The following is a 12,951-nucleotide window of genomic DNA, read 5'->3' as shown; positions in this document are numbered from 1 at the left end:
TTCCTTTCATTTCCTGCCCTCCCCTCCCCTCCCCTCCCCTGCCCTCTCCTCCCCTCCCCTCCCCTCTCCGTGCCTTTCCCTTACATTTCCCTTGCTTTGCCTTCCATTCTGTTGCCATGTTTTACCCTGCCTTGCCTTGCCTTCCCTTCCCTACACATTCCCTTTCTTACACCTTCCCCTTCCTCTTCCCCTCCTCCTTCCCCTCCTCCTTCCCCTTCCCCTTTTTTTTTTCGTTTCATTTCATGACAATGATCTGATTGTATCATGTGCATTCTTTTTGAACTTTAAGCATATAAATTAAATGTGAAAACACCTGAAACAGTATAACCAATGCATGTTACTCTTATGTCAGATTAAGAAAAAAAAATTGATTCAATTAATCATTTATAAGTATTTCAATAAGATTTCCACTTGGCCTTGAAATACAATTCAGCATATTAAAAGGAGTTTGATATGCCAGGGGAATATAATCTGTTTATTTTTCAAAACTGAGACCATTCTGGAAAATTTTAACTGAGGTAGTAGAAGCTTCATTTGAAAGCATGCCAGAGAAATCAACTAAATCTCATTTTCTTCATTAAAAAGACAACACAGAAAGAGAATTTACAAGACTTTCAATCCTCATATAAATAGACACAGGAACATGTACATGTATACACACATAAACACACATTAAAAACATATTGTCTAGAAAGTAACTGAATGACTTCTCAATGACAGTAAATTCTCATTATTTTTAGCTCAAGTCTTACCAAAAAGTCTTACCAAAGTGCAGTCACTGTTTTAAACTAGATTTTTTATTTTTTTTTTATTTTTTTTTCTGAAAAACTAGCCTATTATTTAAATCCTGCAGTGTAGGTGAGAACTTCTGAGAATCTGATATTATTATTCAGAAACATATTTTAATTGTATTTAGCACCACGATCTTCAAAAGTATTTTAGGGCTCAGCTCTTATTTCAAGGCCAGATACTTTGTGTGGGATTCAGTTAAAGGGCATAGGCACATTTAAATACTACATATAGTTAGGTGTCTGAGCTACATAATGATCAATAAATGCTTCACAAATAAGGCTTGAATTAGTTGCTACACAAAAATGTCTAATGCTGTTTGAAATACTATGGGGTTTATAAATTCTGTCTACCCCTCTTGAAGAGTGATACACATGGATATCTCAGTCACATGTAGAAATTAGATTTTGATACCTAACATTGGGTATCTAGTCTGGAATAGAATATCATCCTTTACAGGTTGGTTGAATTCACTACACTATTATTTTTCAGCATTACATCCTCAAAGAATTTGTATTAACTCTATCACCTATATCAGTTTGCCAAGAGCTAGCACCATATGAATAGATGTTTACCTCAAACTAGTTCACTAATATGCTGGGATTCATTTCCCTGTTTTATATATTAGAATTATAAACATCTGCATGTGAGCTAGTCATAATAATGGCAGCAAGTATTTTTAAGGTGCAATTTGTCTTCTGAACAGAATTGTCAGTACTAAGGTGAGATGAATCGTGCTCTAAAAATTAGTGGTTTTATCAATGGACTTTATGTAAGGTGGCTAACTAATCTGTAGACATCTAAGAGATACCTGAGGGATCCTAGATAGAGCAATTTGTTACTCTTCAGTTACTTGCTTGTGTCTCTGTCCTAATCATTTTATGTTCAATAACTTAGGTGCCTAACTTAACTGTTGGTCTAAATGTTCAGATAATAAAAATTATGTATTTTAACAGGAATTACAGCCTTAGTTTGAAATTAGTGGGAGCTGGCTGACTGTGAAGAATCACAGAGTCACAGAATTGTTGAGGTTAGAAGGAACCTCTGGAAGTCATGTGGTCCAACCTCCTTGCCCAAAGAGGGACAACTAGATCCACTTGTCCAGGACCATGTCCAGACAGCTTTGTAGTTCTGTCCTAAGGTGGGAGACTCTGCAGCCTCTCTGGGTAATCTATTCCAGTGTTTAGTTACACAGTGAAGTGTTTCCTGAGGTTTTGACAGAACTTCCTGTGTTTCAGGTTGTGCCCATTGGCTCATGCAAGGTGTCACAAAATGACTTAAGAAGTTATATTGCTTAAGGACAGGCCTTTTCAGAACTGCCAGCACAGAGCTGGGGAGGAAACACAAGCCACTGGCACCTCACCACGTACACAGCATTTTGTTATCTAATTTCATGGTAAAGCTGTGGATTTCTGCAACAGTCTCTTTCTCTCTCTCTGAAGGTCTAGACATTAGCTAGACAAGTGTGAATATGAACTAGATGATAACTACTTGGCCTCAAGGAGAGAGGCTGGTCTTTTACTCTCTTTTATTAAGCAGGGTAGGCAAAGAGCCATTTATGTCTTTAATCCATTGCTTTTTAATATAGGCAAAGACATTTGTAAGACAGCAGCTTCTACCAATCTTTATGAGTTAAACGTCTCCAGGGAAAAAGACCGAAAACAATCTTGCAATTCTTAACAGTTACAGAAGGCTATACTTACAAAACGTTCATATAATAGCACAAAACATAAGGTTCTAATTCTTCTTTCTCTTTCACTGATGACTTTACTGGACAACCTTGATAGCTTCTAGGGATTTTTTTTCAGAAAGTTTCACCAGATTATTTGTGAGGGTAATCAAAAAGACCAAATAATAAATACATTTAAAACAAACAAAAAGAAGAAACATCTATTTCTGTTTCAAACCTGCTTAGGATTTGAAATTCAGTACTTAGAGCCTAATTCTGCAGATATATTTCAGAATTGCTTTCTTGTGATTGTGAGTTGTTAAGTTGCTACAGTTCTAACTACTACTTTAAAATACTACTTGCCCTCATGGAAATAACTTCATGCTCATGGAAACTGTTTATTAACTGTTGCCCTGAAAAAAAAAAAAAAAAAAAGTGATTTATAAAGACAACTATAGGAGGCATCAACTTGGTACTTGGCGTATCATATTCTTTAAAATGATTATTTAAAAGACAAAAAAAAGGACTGAGTAGTTAAGTAGTAGCATGCATTACTGTATTAGGTACTGAAAAGTTTCAGTAGCCAATAAAAATAAGAGCACATTCTTTGTTGTCTCAGGTTCTGAAGAGCTTCAAGTCTAAGCATACAAAGAAAGAAAACAGAATATATGTCAAGCGAAAGAATGTGAAAACGACAAATAAATAAATAAATAAAGGTTTGTTTGCTTCTTGTATTGATTCTGTTTTCACAGAATCACAGAATCACCACATGGTTGAGGTTGGAAAAGGACCTCTGGAGGTCATCTGGTCCATATACACACACACTCAAGCAGGGATGCCTAAAGCAGGCCACCCAAAAACTTGTTCCGGCAGCTTTTGAAGATCTCTAAGGAAGGAGAAGACTCCGTAGCTTCTCTGAGCAAGCTGTTCCAGTGCTCTGTCACAATCAGTAAAGAAGTGCTTCCTGATGGTTAGATGGAACCTCCTGTGTTCCAGTTTGTGCCCATGGCCTCTTGTTCTGGCACTGAGCATCACTGAAAAAGCCTGGCTCTGTCCTCTTAGCACTCTTCCTTCAGGACATCAGTAGGATTCCCCCCAGGCCTGGGAACTGAACAGTCCCAGCTCTCAGCCTCTCATCATAGCAGAGGAGCTCCAGTCCCTTGATCATCTTGGTAGCCCTCCACTGGACTCTTTCCAGTATGCCCAGGTCTCTCTTCTAGTTGGGGGCCCAGAACTGGACATAGTACTTTAGGTGTGGCATCACCAATGCTGAGTTGAGGGGAAGGATCACCTCTCTTGACCTGCTGGCAATACTTTGCCTAACACTGCTAAGAATACTGCTAGCCTTTTTAGTGGCAAGGGCACATATTGCTGACTCATGTTCAACTTGGTATCTACCAGGATTCCCAGGTCCTTTCCTGAAAAGCTTCTTTTTAGCTGGGTAGCCCCCAGCATGCCCTGGTGGCTGGAGTTGCTCCTCTCCAGGTGCAGGACTTTCCTGTTCTCCAAGCACATGTCCTTGATGAACTTCATGACATTTTTGTCAGTCCAGCTCTCCAGCCTGTCAAGGGCCTGCTGAATAGCTTCATGGCCCTCTGGTAAATCAGCCACTCCCCCCAGTTTTGTGTCATCTATGAATTTATCAAGGGTGCACACTATCCACGATCCAGAGAGTTAATGAAGATGCTAAGCAGGGTTGGGCATATTATTGACCCCCGGTGTACTCTGCTTATTACTGACCTGCAACTAGACTTTGCACTGCTCTCCACTATTCTTGTGGCCTCTCTGTTCAGCTAGTTTTCAATCCTCCTTACTGTGTGTCCAACCAGCCCATACTTCAACATCTTCTCTAAGAGTATTTTATGGGGGACAGGGTCAAAGGCCTTACTGACGTCCAGGAAGACAATATCCCCACACTCCCCACTCATTCATAAGGCTGGTGATTCATTATAAGCACTTATCAGGTTGGTGATACATGACTACCCCTTAGAGCATTGACTACTTCAAATGATTTTCTTCTCCATGTGCCTCAAAATGGTTTCCAGGATTAGCTGTTCCATCACCTTCCCAGGGATCAAGGTGAGTCTGACCAGCCTGTAGTATCTGGGTCCTCAACCTTGCCCTTTTTGAAGATAGGAGTTTTTAAGACTGGGGAGGGGAGGGGACCACTGCACTAGGAGGTTGTGACTACTCAGAGGAGAAGCTGTTGTTCCACATCACTAACCTAGAAATTTTGAGACTGCCTCAAGGGTGACTATTGTCTTTTCTGTTTTAGATTGTACTTGGTGATATAACAGCTATCATGTATGTCCAGTCACTTTATTTGTCATAATTACTGATGTGGAGCAGAAGAAAATACTTCCTTTTATCCTTGTGAACAATGACAGTGGGAAGTGTGAACTGATTATTGGGAACCTCCTTGTCTCCTGGTACCCTAGCATCTTACTGGCCATGTTGTAGACATTTTGACAGTGAGCCCTATCAAAACATTCAAAGCATCTCCAAATATACCAAGGTCGCAGATTCTTATGCAGTCAAATATAATCTCCAGGGTCTCTTGGATATTAATATAGCCAAAGTAAGTGGATAGCAGGAAAAAGGCAAATTTTTGGCTTCCCTGAAAAATTATTTGGTTAGGGATACTCCTTTTTGTAAATACAGGGCTGAGCAAGAGGTTTACTACTTAAGGTGTTACATGTCTTTCTCATTTCTGAAGTCTCCCTGGAAAGCAGACATTCTATGGTATTCTACCTTTGACCTGACATGTTGCTCTGCAGAGCTGAGTTTTTCAAATAGACTTCAAAGAGAGATAAAGTCTGAGTTCACAAAGATTTTGTTCTTTTAAAACCATTTTCAGCTCAGTTGTAGATGGCCATCTCATACTCACATCCTTTCTGCCAGGATTTTTTTCTTCAAGATATGGCTTAAGTTTCCTTAAACAAAGGAAGAACTGCAACATGAATATCCAATATATTTGCTGAATCTGCTCTATCTGTTAGACTACGAGCGCAGAGGGTAGTATGACCTCTTTCTGTCACAGTCTAGAAGATAAAATGTCTTAAGAGCCTAATCACAGGGTAATACGCAAGTCTATAAACCCAGTAGAACCCCTAATAGCTTTAGAGAGTTGAAAGCTTAACTTTTTCATCAGAAGTTTTATCAGAACTTCACATTGTAGCTTGTACATCTTTACATTTTATTTTGTATGTTTCATTCATTGACCATGAGCCAGCACTGTGCCCTTGTGGCCAAGAGGGCCAATGGGTTCCTGGCATGTGTTAAAAGGAGTGTGGCCAGAAGGTCAAGGGATGTGATCCTCCCCCTCTACTCTGCCCTGGTCAGGCCTCACCTGGAGTACTGTGTGCAGTTCTGGGCTCCTCAGTACAAAAAAGACAGGGATATCCTGGAAAGAGTCCAGAAGAGGGCCACAAAGATGATACGGGGCCTGGAGCATCTTCCCTATGAGGAAAGGCTGAGAGACCTGGGTGTATTCAGCCTGGAGAGAAGAAGACTGAGAGGGGATCTTATCAATGTTTATAAATACCTGAGGTGTGGGAGACGGAGGGATCTGGCCAACCTCTTCTCAGTGGTTTGTGGGGACAGGACAAGGGGCAATGGCCACAAGATAGAGCACAGGAAGTTCCACATCAACATGCAAAAGAACTTCTTCACAATGAGGGTGACAGAGCACTGGAACAGCCTGCCCAGGGAGGCTGTGGAGTCTCCTTCTCTGGAGATATTCAAGACCTGTCTGGATGCCTACCTGGGCAACCTGATCTAGGGAACTTGCTTTGACAGGGAAGTTGGACCCACTGATCTCTCGAAGTCCCTTCCAACCCCTACAGTTCTGTGACTCTGTGATTCTAAAGCAAACAGATATTGAAAGTTTGGCTCATTGTTTAAATACCAAATCCATTTAACCTCTAATTCTTAGAAACTAGGTATGCAGAAGATTCAGTTAAAGAAACTCATCAATACGACTAATAGAATCATTAAGGTTTATTCATACATGCCATGAAGTCACATGTTTTAGCCTCAGTGAATCAATATGTATTGCAAATTCATTTTCATGAGCTTTCTTTTCCATTCATCACTGATTTAGTAAAGTGCAAGTGCGTGGTGCCTCTGCATAATTACAGGTGTCTGTTTCAATGTTACTAGACAAGTTATAATTAATATGTAAATCCTTTTCTTTCTTCTGAAGGGGAGAAGCATGTTGGTATTTTAAAGAGCAACATGTGAGCTATGGGGCAGTGACAGGGTAAATATAAGGAGAGTTCATTTGTGTATGTGCTGAGTAAAGTAAATTACAAGCTTCACTGTCCCTTACTACTAACAAAATTGTGCAAAGTTATGCATCAGGAGGCTGCTTCAGAAATAGCAGAAATTGAGGCATAAATGGTTACAGGCCATGGGAATAGAGAACTTGTTGTCCTGTAGGCAGGCACAGTAGCAAAATCACACAGGAAAGAAATTAAAAAAAAAAAAGGGGGGGGGGAGGGGAAAGAGAGAGAGAGAGTTACACCAGTAGAGGTTTAGGTTGGATATTTGGACACATTTCTTCTCAGAAAGAGCAGTCAGGCATTGGAATGGGTTGCCCAGATGGTAGCATCACTGTCCCTGGGGGTGTTTAAGGAAAGGTTTGAGGTGGTGCTTATGGACATGGTTTAGTGGGTGACATTGGTAGAAGGGGGATGGTTGGACCAGATTATCTTGGATATCTTTTCCAACCTTAATGATTCTAAGATTCTATTATTAGTATCTTAACAATCTGAACACAGAGCTACAAACTTTGTCTTAAGTATGCCAGTTGAAAAAGATTTTAAAAATACATAGTTCTGAGGGTCATACAGCTGCTAGTTTTTGAGTCAAATCTGCTACATGAGTGTTGCACACTTCATACTTCTGTAAGTGTCATTATGCTGACACAAATGAAGTTTCATGTCTCCAGTCTGCAAGAAACTCCACTTAGTTGGGCTGCTGTACCCGCGTAAAGCTAAAGGTCTGATGAAAATCTTGGTTAAGGAAATTGCCCTGTAGCAGCTAGAAGGGGGAAATTGAATTGTTCACACAAAAGAATTTGGTTATGAGAGCTTTTCTTCAGCCACTTGGGACTGTCAGGGTTAGCTATCAGAGATACCAAGTCTGTTTTGTTTTGTTTTTATATCAAATAAATCCTGTACATGACTGAAGCTTTCAAACCTTTTGCTCAACCACAATCCTATCCTACAAATAAAAGCATGGTGGTGGAGAATATCTTCTAGCTGTGAGGCTTCACTACTGAGCATACGGCTTAGAGTGGCACTCGTGAAAGATCACTTGCTTCTCAAGATTACCGTAGAAATTATATAGATAATTTTTTTGTTTATTGCAACAGCTGGAAAAAGCTTGCATCTGAGCTTCACTATACAGCTCAAATCATGTTCAAAAACTCTCATAAGGAAAGACTGCTAGGGCACAGCTGGACTAAGAACTCATAGTACTATGAATCCATGGGGTTCATTTTCTGATACAGTGGATAAGAAAGGGTGAATTAAAGTATGTGGAAAAGCACAAATCTGCTGCTGTTTTTTTGTTGTGTTTTTTTTTTTTTTTTTTTGGTTTGTTTGGTTTGGTTTGGTTTTTTTAGCTCCTATTAGGAAATTCTACTGCTCCTGGGGGAACAGTATTCAGGCTGACCACTTTGATAAGACACATTATTGAGTATTCTTAGGGTTTAGAAGTGTTCCCAAACATTTTGCTGCACCAAAAAAAAAAAAAATAAATAAAACCTGTTACTAGGAAACACTTGTTGAAACCTTGGGTATCAGCTTTTTACCTGGAATGCTGGAACGTGCAGTTTCTGTGGGTTCATATGCAGTTTACTCTCTAAATACTTGAGATATGTCCTGGGGAGCTGGACAGTTGTAAAGACTTGCATCGCCCTGTTTGCTTATTTGTCAAATCCTCAGGCAAGAAGAACTTTGCTGTTATTGGTTACCCCTGAAAAAAAGAGAGGTGGTGGGAGGGTGGGAAGGGAAAGAGAGAGCAAAAGAATTGCTGAATTGGGAATGCAAACTATCAGAAAGATTATGCTAGCTTGTCTCTAACTGTAACAAGAAGTGGATGAGTAGATTTGACTGCAAAGAATTAGACAACCATCTATTAAACTTGTAGCATGAATTTTCCTAGCCTTCAGTCTTTGCTACACAGGAATTCCTTGACCCCAAACCAGTTTTCATGTTTTCACTTCTTCTCAGGGGATTTATCCTCTATGAACTTGTTCAGTCTCTCCTGAAATACATAAAAACTTTAAACATCTTGTGACAGGGAATTTTATACTTCAACCATACATTTTATAAAGAACCTAGCAATTCTTAACACAGACTAGGCTGAGGTAAATAAGTAAATAGCATAAATAATGTTATTTATATACACACACAAAAAGGAATGTTTTGTTTTGCTGCACATCATGGAAACAAAATAGAAACGTAGGAGAGGAAGTGTAATTAACATACAATTAATCTACTAGATTAAGTAGGAAATTCTTTATCTTTTATTATTTTAAATGATCGTAGACTTTCCCGAGAGAAAGCTCTCATAAATCTTTCTTTATATCTTTCTTTATATACTTTACGACTCAGATAGAACATTGCCCTGGAGAGAGAAACTGTACTCTTTAAAGTCCATCCAGGTGTCTGTATGCATTTAACGTTTTTCCCCCAGACAAGTTTATTTCTTAGTTTTCTGAGAGACAGTCCACCTGTTCTCAATTACAATAGGCACTGGTTCACTTCCTTGATCTTTTAGAAATGCAGATGTCTCCTCCTTAGAAGAGATATCATCTCACTGACTGACCAGTTAACCTTACTTTACAAAACTCTACCCCTTTGTGTCATGACTTAATGTACATGCATGACTAATTGTGAATCTCATTTAATGTTCTCAAAGATAAAACCACAAATTTCATTGCTGGCCTTCATGTGACATCAGGCACAATGATTATTTGTGTTGTTCATACCTTTTTTCAAGTTTGCTACAGCAAAATTTAAAAAGTATTTTGGAGGGACTTTAATACCTAATTATACTGACTGTATGCCTAATTAATGCCTAATTATACTGACTGACTGTTGTAACATGACACTGAAAGCCTATATATTCTGTCACTTGGATCCAAATGCTCCTGACCACTATCAGTAAGGGGTTACTGCATGTTAAGATCATCCTAGCTTTCAGTTTCAGTGAAGCCTCCAATTCTCAGCTGGCATACAATAACTAAAGTACATTCTGCTCCCTAAAAAAAAGAACAGCAAATGCAGTTCCCCACCTATTTCCTGTTAGGTCGTTTACATATATTTTACATATGTGTAAATACATTTTTACATATTTACATTTAGGTATGTGTGTACTCATGTAATTATTATTTTTTTCCTTCTACCTCAAAAATGCGCAATAAAGAGAGGTACATTAAACAAAACTTTTAAGATATGTTTGCATTTGTTTAGTTTTCTTTCTTTTTTTTTTTTTAATTACATTTCAAAATTCCTGTAAATATTAATTTGTTAATAACTTTAGTCACCATGTACAAAGACTACTCTGTGCAACTGGCATCTATGTAGACCTGGCTCAGTGCTCCTGGAGCTGTATGCAAATCTTTAGTTTTATGTTAAGTATGAATTTATGTGCATAATTTGTGGTCCTCCTGAATCAATAAGGGTACAAGTGCTTTACAGCCTGATTAGTATTGTTGAACATATATAAATGTGTACATGTATTTCCAACAGATCTATAACAACTATTTACCATCAGGTAAATATTAACACCACATACATGAAATTTAGAAGTGCCTATTAGGAGAGAAATCCATAAATAATTTTTCAAAGAGATGAAATATAATTGGGAATGTCTATTATAACTTGAAAATATTATGCCAGTGAAATTTGGAGGCTCTTTAACAAGTTGTATTGTCATTCATATTGATATATGAACATCAATAGCTACTTTTATACCTGTTATATCCACAAATTAATTGTTTTGAAATCTAAAACAATTGTTTTGAAATGTAAAACACCATATTCTAGACCATAAAATAAACATTTGCTGATGTAGTTAAAAAAACAACCAACCAACCAAAAAAAAAAAAAAACAACCGTTATGCCATGATTACACACCACTGAAAAAGGACTACATTCTAAAAATATTCTGCATTTGGAATTGCAAGTAATTTTTCCAAGATCATTCTTTCTCTTGCTCTGTCACCACTGAGTAGCAAGATATGCAGAAGTGTCTAAGTGTGTCTCTCCCAGTGAATACATTTGAGACCTGAACTTCTTTTCAAATCTGCCTCCTTATTTAGAATTTTCAGCGTTGGATGAGACTAAGAATCAGGATCTGAATCTTTCATGTAATGTCACTCAATATTAGTGTTGACAATGTAATAGATTTAATATATACTTATATGGAAAAAAAATCTAGCTTGTAGAACTTGTGAAAACAGTCATTTTGGTCTAAGATGAATCAATGTAGTTTTGATGCTTATTTCAGGTTAAACAAATTTTTGTGGACAACATAATTTGGAATACGAAAATGTTCTGACTCATAATTTTCAAAAAGATGTTTGTCTACACATTAAAAAAAAAAAAAAAAAAGAAAAAAAATGTTCCTGTTTTCTTTTCCATTTCCTTTTCTTTGATTTTCACTATTATCAAGCAAAATTGGAAGAAGAAAAAAGTGAAAACATTAAATATGTAAATTGCATAAAATAATGTTTTTAAATAAGAAACATTCAAAAAAAAAAAAAAAGACTAGGAGTTAATCTATTAGAAGTTTTAAAAAATTAAAAATATTTCATACGTTTTTCCTTATTATTAAACAGCTTTATTAAGTGCCTTGCTGGATCAAGCTCAGATTATAAACAGTTTAAGTCAGACATACACACAGATACACACTGATTAATACTGGAATTACAGAAATGCTAGAATCAAATTTTATATACATATAATTTTTTTTTAGATCAAAGTGAAAAACTGAAGTTTTTCAAAGTGAAAAACTGAAGGTAAAGGTATATCCTGTCCCCCCCACCCTAAAACTTATTCTGTGGAAACAGCTTATCTAGAATCCTTCTCAATCATTTGTTTCATCATAAGATAGTATTTTCCTCTGATATCTAATATGTTTGGTAGAAATCATTTAAGTTTAATCAGCATAAAATGGCTAGTCTGCAGTCAGAGGCAACCCAAACAAAACAAGGATCTCAAAAAGAAGACCTGACTTACTAGGCATTGGTCAAATCATTAAGAAATGTCTATAGAAAGTGAACAGTACTTAGCTTCATAAGTAATAAATTCCAGAATAATGATTTCATCATGATGATATTTGCAATCATGAGTATACGCACGAACAGATTTCCATAAACTTAATTTGATCAGTACATGAAAATACCAAATCTGGTGAAATACAAACTACAATATGAAAATTAAAATCACTTTAGCTACATCAGGTAATATCAACAAATATTCTCAGCAGGGCTCTTAGTAAAAATTATTCTTTTAAGTGAGTATAAGATGAAGTAACTACCAGTTGAATAATGCATAGATTCTGGTTATTGCACTTGATCTGCCTTTCATTGTTCATGGTAATTTAAACATACAGTTTAAAATATTTGAAAAGCAATTGAAATTACTGGCATCTAAAAGAACCTGATGATTTTCAAGCCCCAAAGAAATATATAAACCACTAGACATGAAGAATAATAGTTTTCTTATCATCCATATAATATTTCAGTGATGTATCAAATGAAAAGATAAAGACCAGGAAAAAAATAATATGGAAATAAGGAAATCCCTTTTAATGCAAATAGCACAAGTAGCTGATATCCCCTATAAAACATAGTTTACTATATGCTTTAGGAAATTAAAAACAAATTACTTGAATGATTTTTCTTCCACACACCTTTTTGTACCCATCTCCTTTGTACCAGAGACTGAAAAACAACATTTGTATATAGTTAAAATATTCTCAATGTTCTTATTAAGACAAATTATAACATAACTATTATTATATATATTATAAAATAATTCAAAAATAATCCACCTCATTGGTAAATCCTTTAATATCTCTCCACTGAATCTAATTTGCCATTTGCCGAGGCGATCGGCTCCGGGGCAGACGCGTTCTGCAGCGGAGCGGGGGATCGGGCCAGGCAGGGCTAACTTTCCGGCATCGAGCCTAATTGAGGGAACCGCCAGGACCCGGCAGCCCTCTTGAGGGAGGCTGACAAGGCGAAGGCGGAGCCAGCAGCGCCCCCTCCCTGTTCAAAAAAGCTGCCCCTAGGGAGCGCAACCGACCAGGAGTGCGGCAAACAGGACGGGCAAACAGGGCGTGGCGCGTCAGAAGGGAGAGGCGTGGCAGTTAGCGCGGCAGTTAGCGCAGGCAGGGCGAGCAGGAAGGGCAGGGTGCTCCCCCCACCCATACGAACACCTCCTTAACGACAGCCGTTAGCTAGGCAATAATGG

The 12,951-nt window shown here is 37.7% G+C and overlaps 1 long non-coding RNA gene across 1 annotated transcript; it reads right to left on the bottom strand.

Moving 5' to 3' along the window:
• Window positions 1-342: 342 nt before the first annotated feature.
• Window positions 343-12,881, bottom strand: LOC140001489 (uncharacterized). Its single transcript, XR_011806730.1, has 3 exons — window positions 12,530-12,881; window positions 8,277-8,440; window positions 343-2,871 (listed from the first exon to the last, which is right to left on the bottom strand). It is a non-coding gene; the product is annotated as an uncharacterized lncRNA (long non-coding RNA).
• Window positions 12,882-12,951: the final 70 nt, after the last annotated feature.

This window comes from Anas platyrhynchos, chromosome 1, assembly GCF_047663525.1.
Source record: "Anas platyrhynchos isolate ZD024472 breed Pekin duck chromosome 1, IASCAAS_PekinDuck_T2T, whole genome shotgun sequence".
In the NCBI taxonomy this organism is placed as follows: domain Eukaryota; kingdom Metazoa; phylum Chordata; class Aves; order Anseriformes; family Anatidae; genus Anas; species Anas platyrhynchos.
The sequence above is the reverse complement of the archived record's forward strand: the minus strand, read 5'-3'. Positions and strand labels throughout refer to the sequence as shown.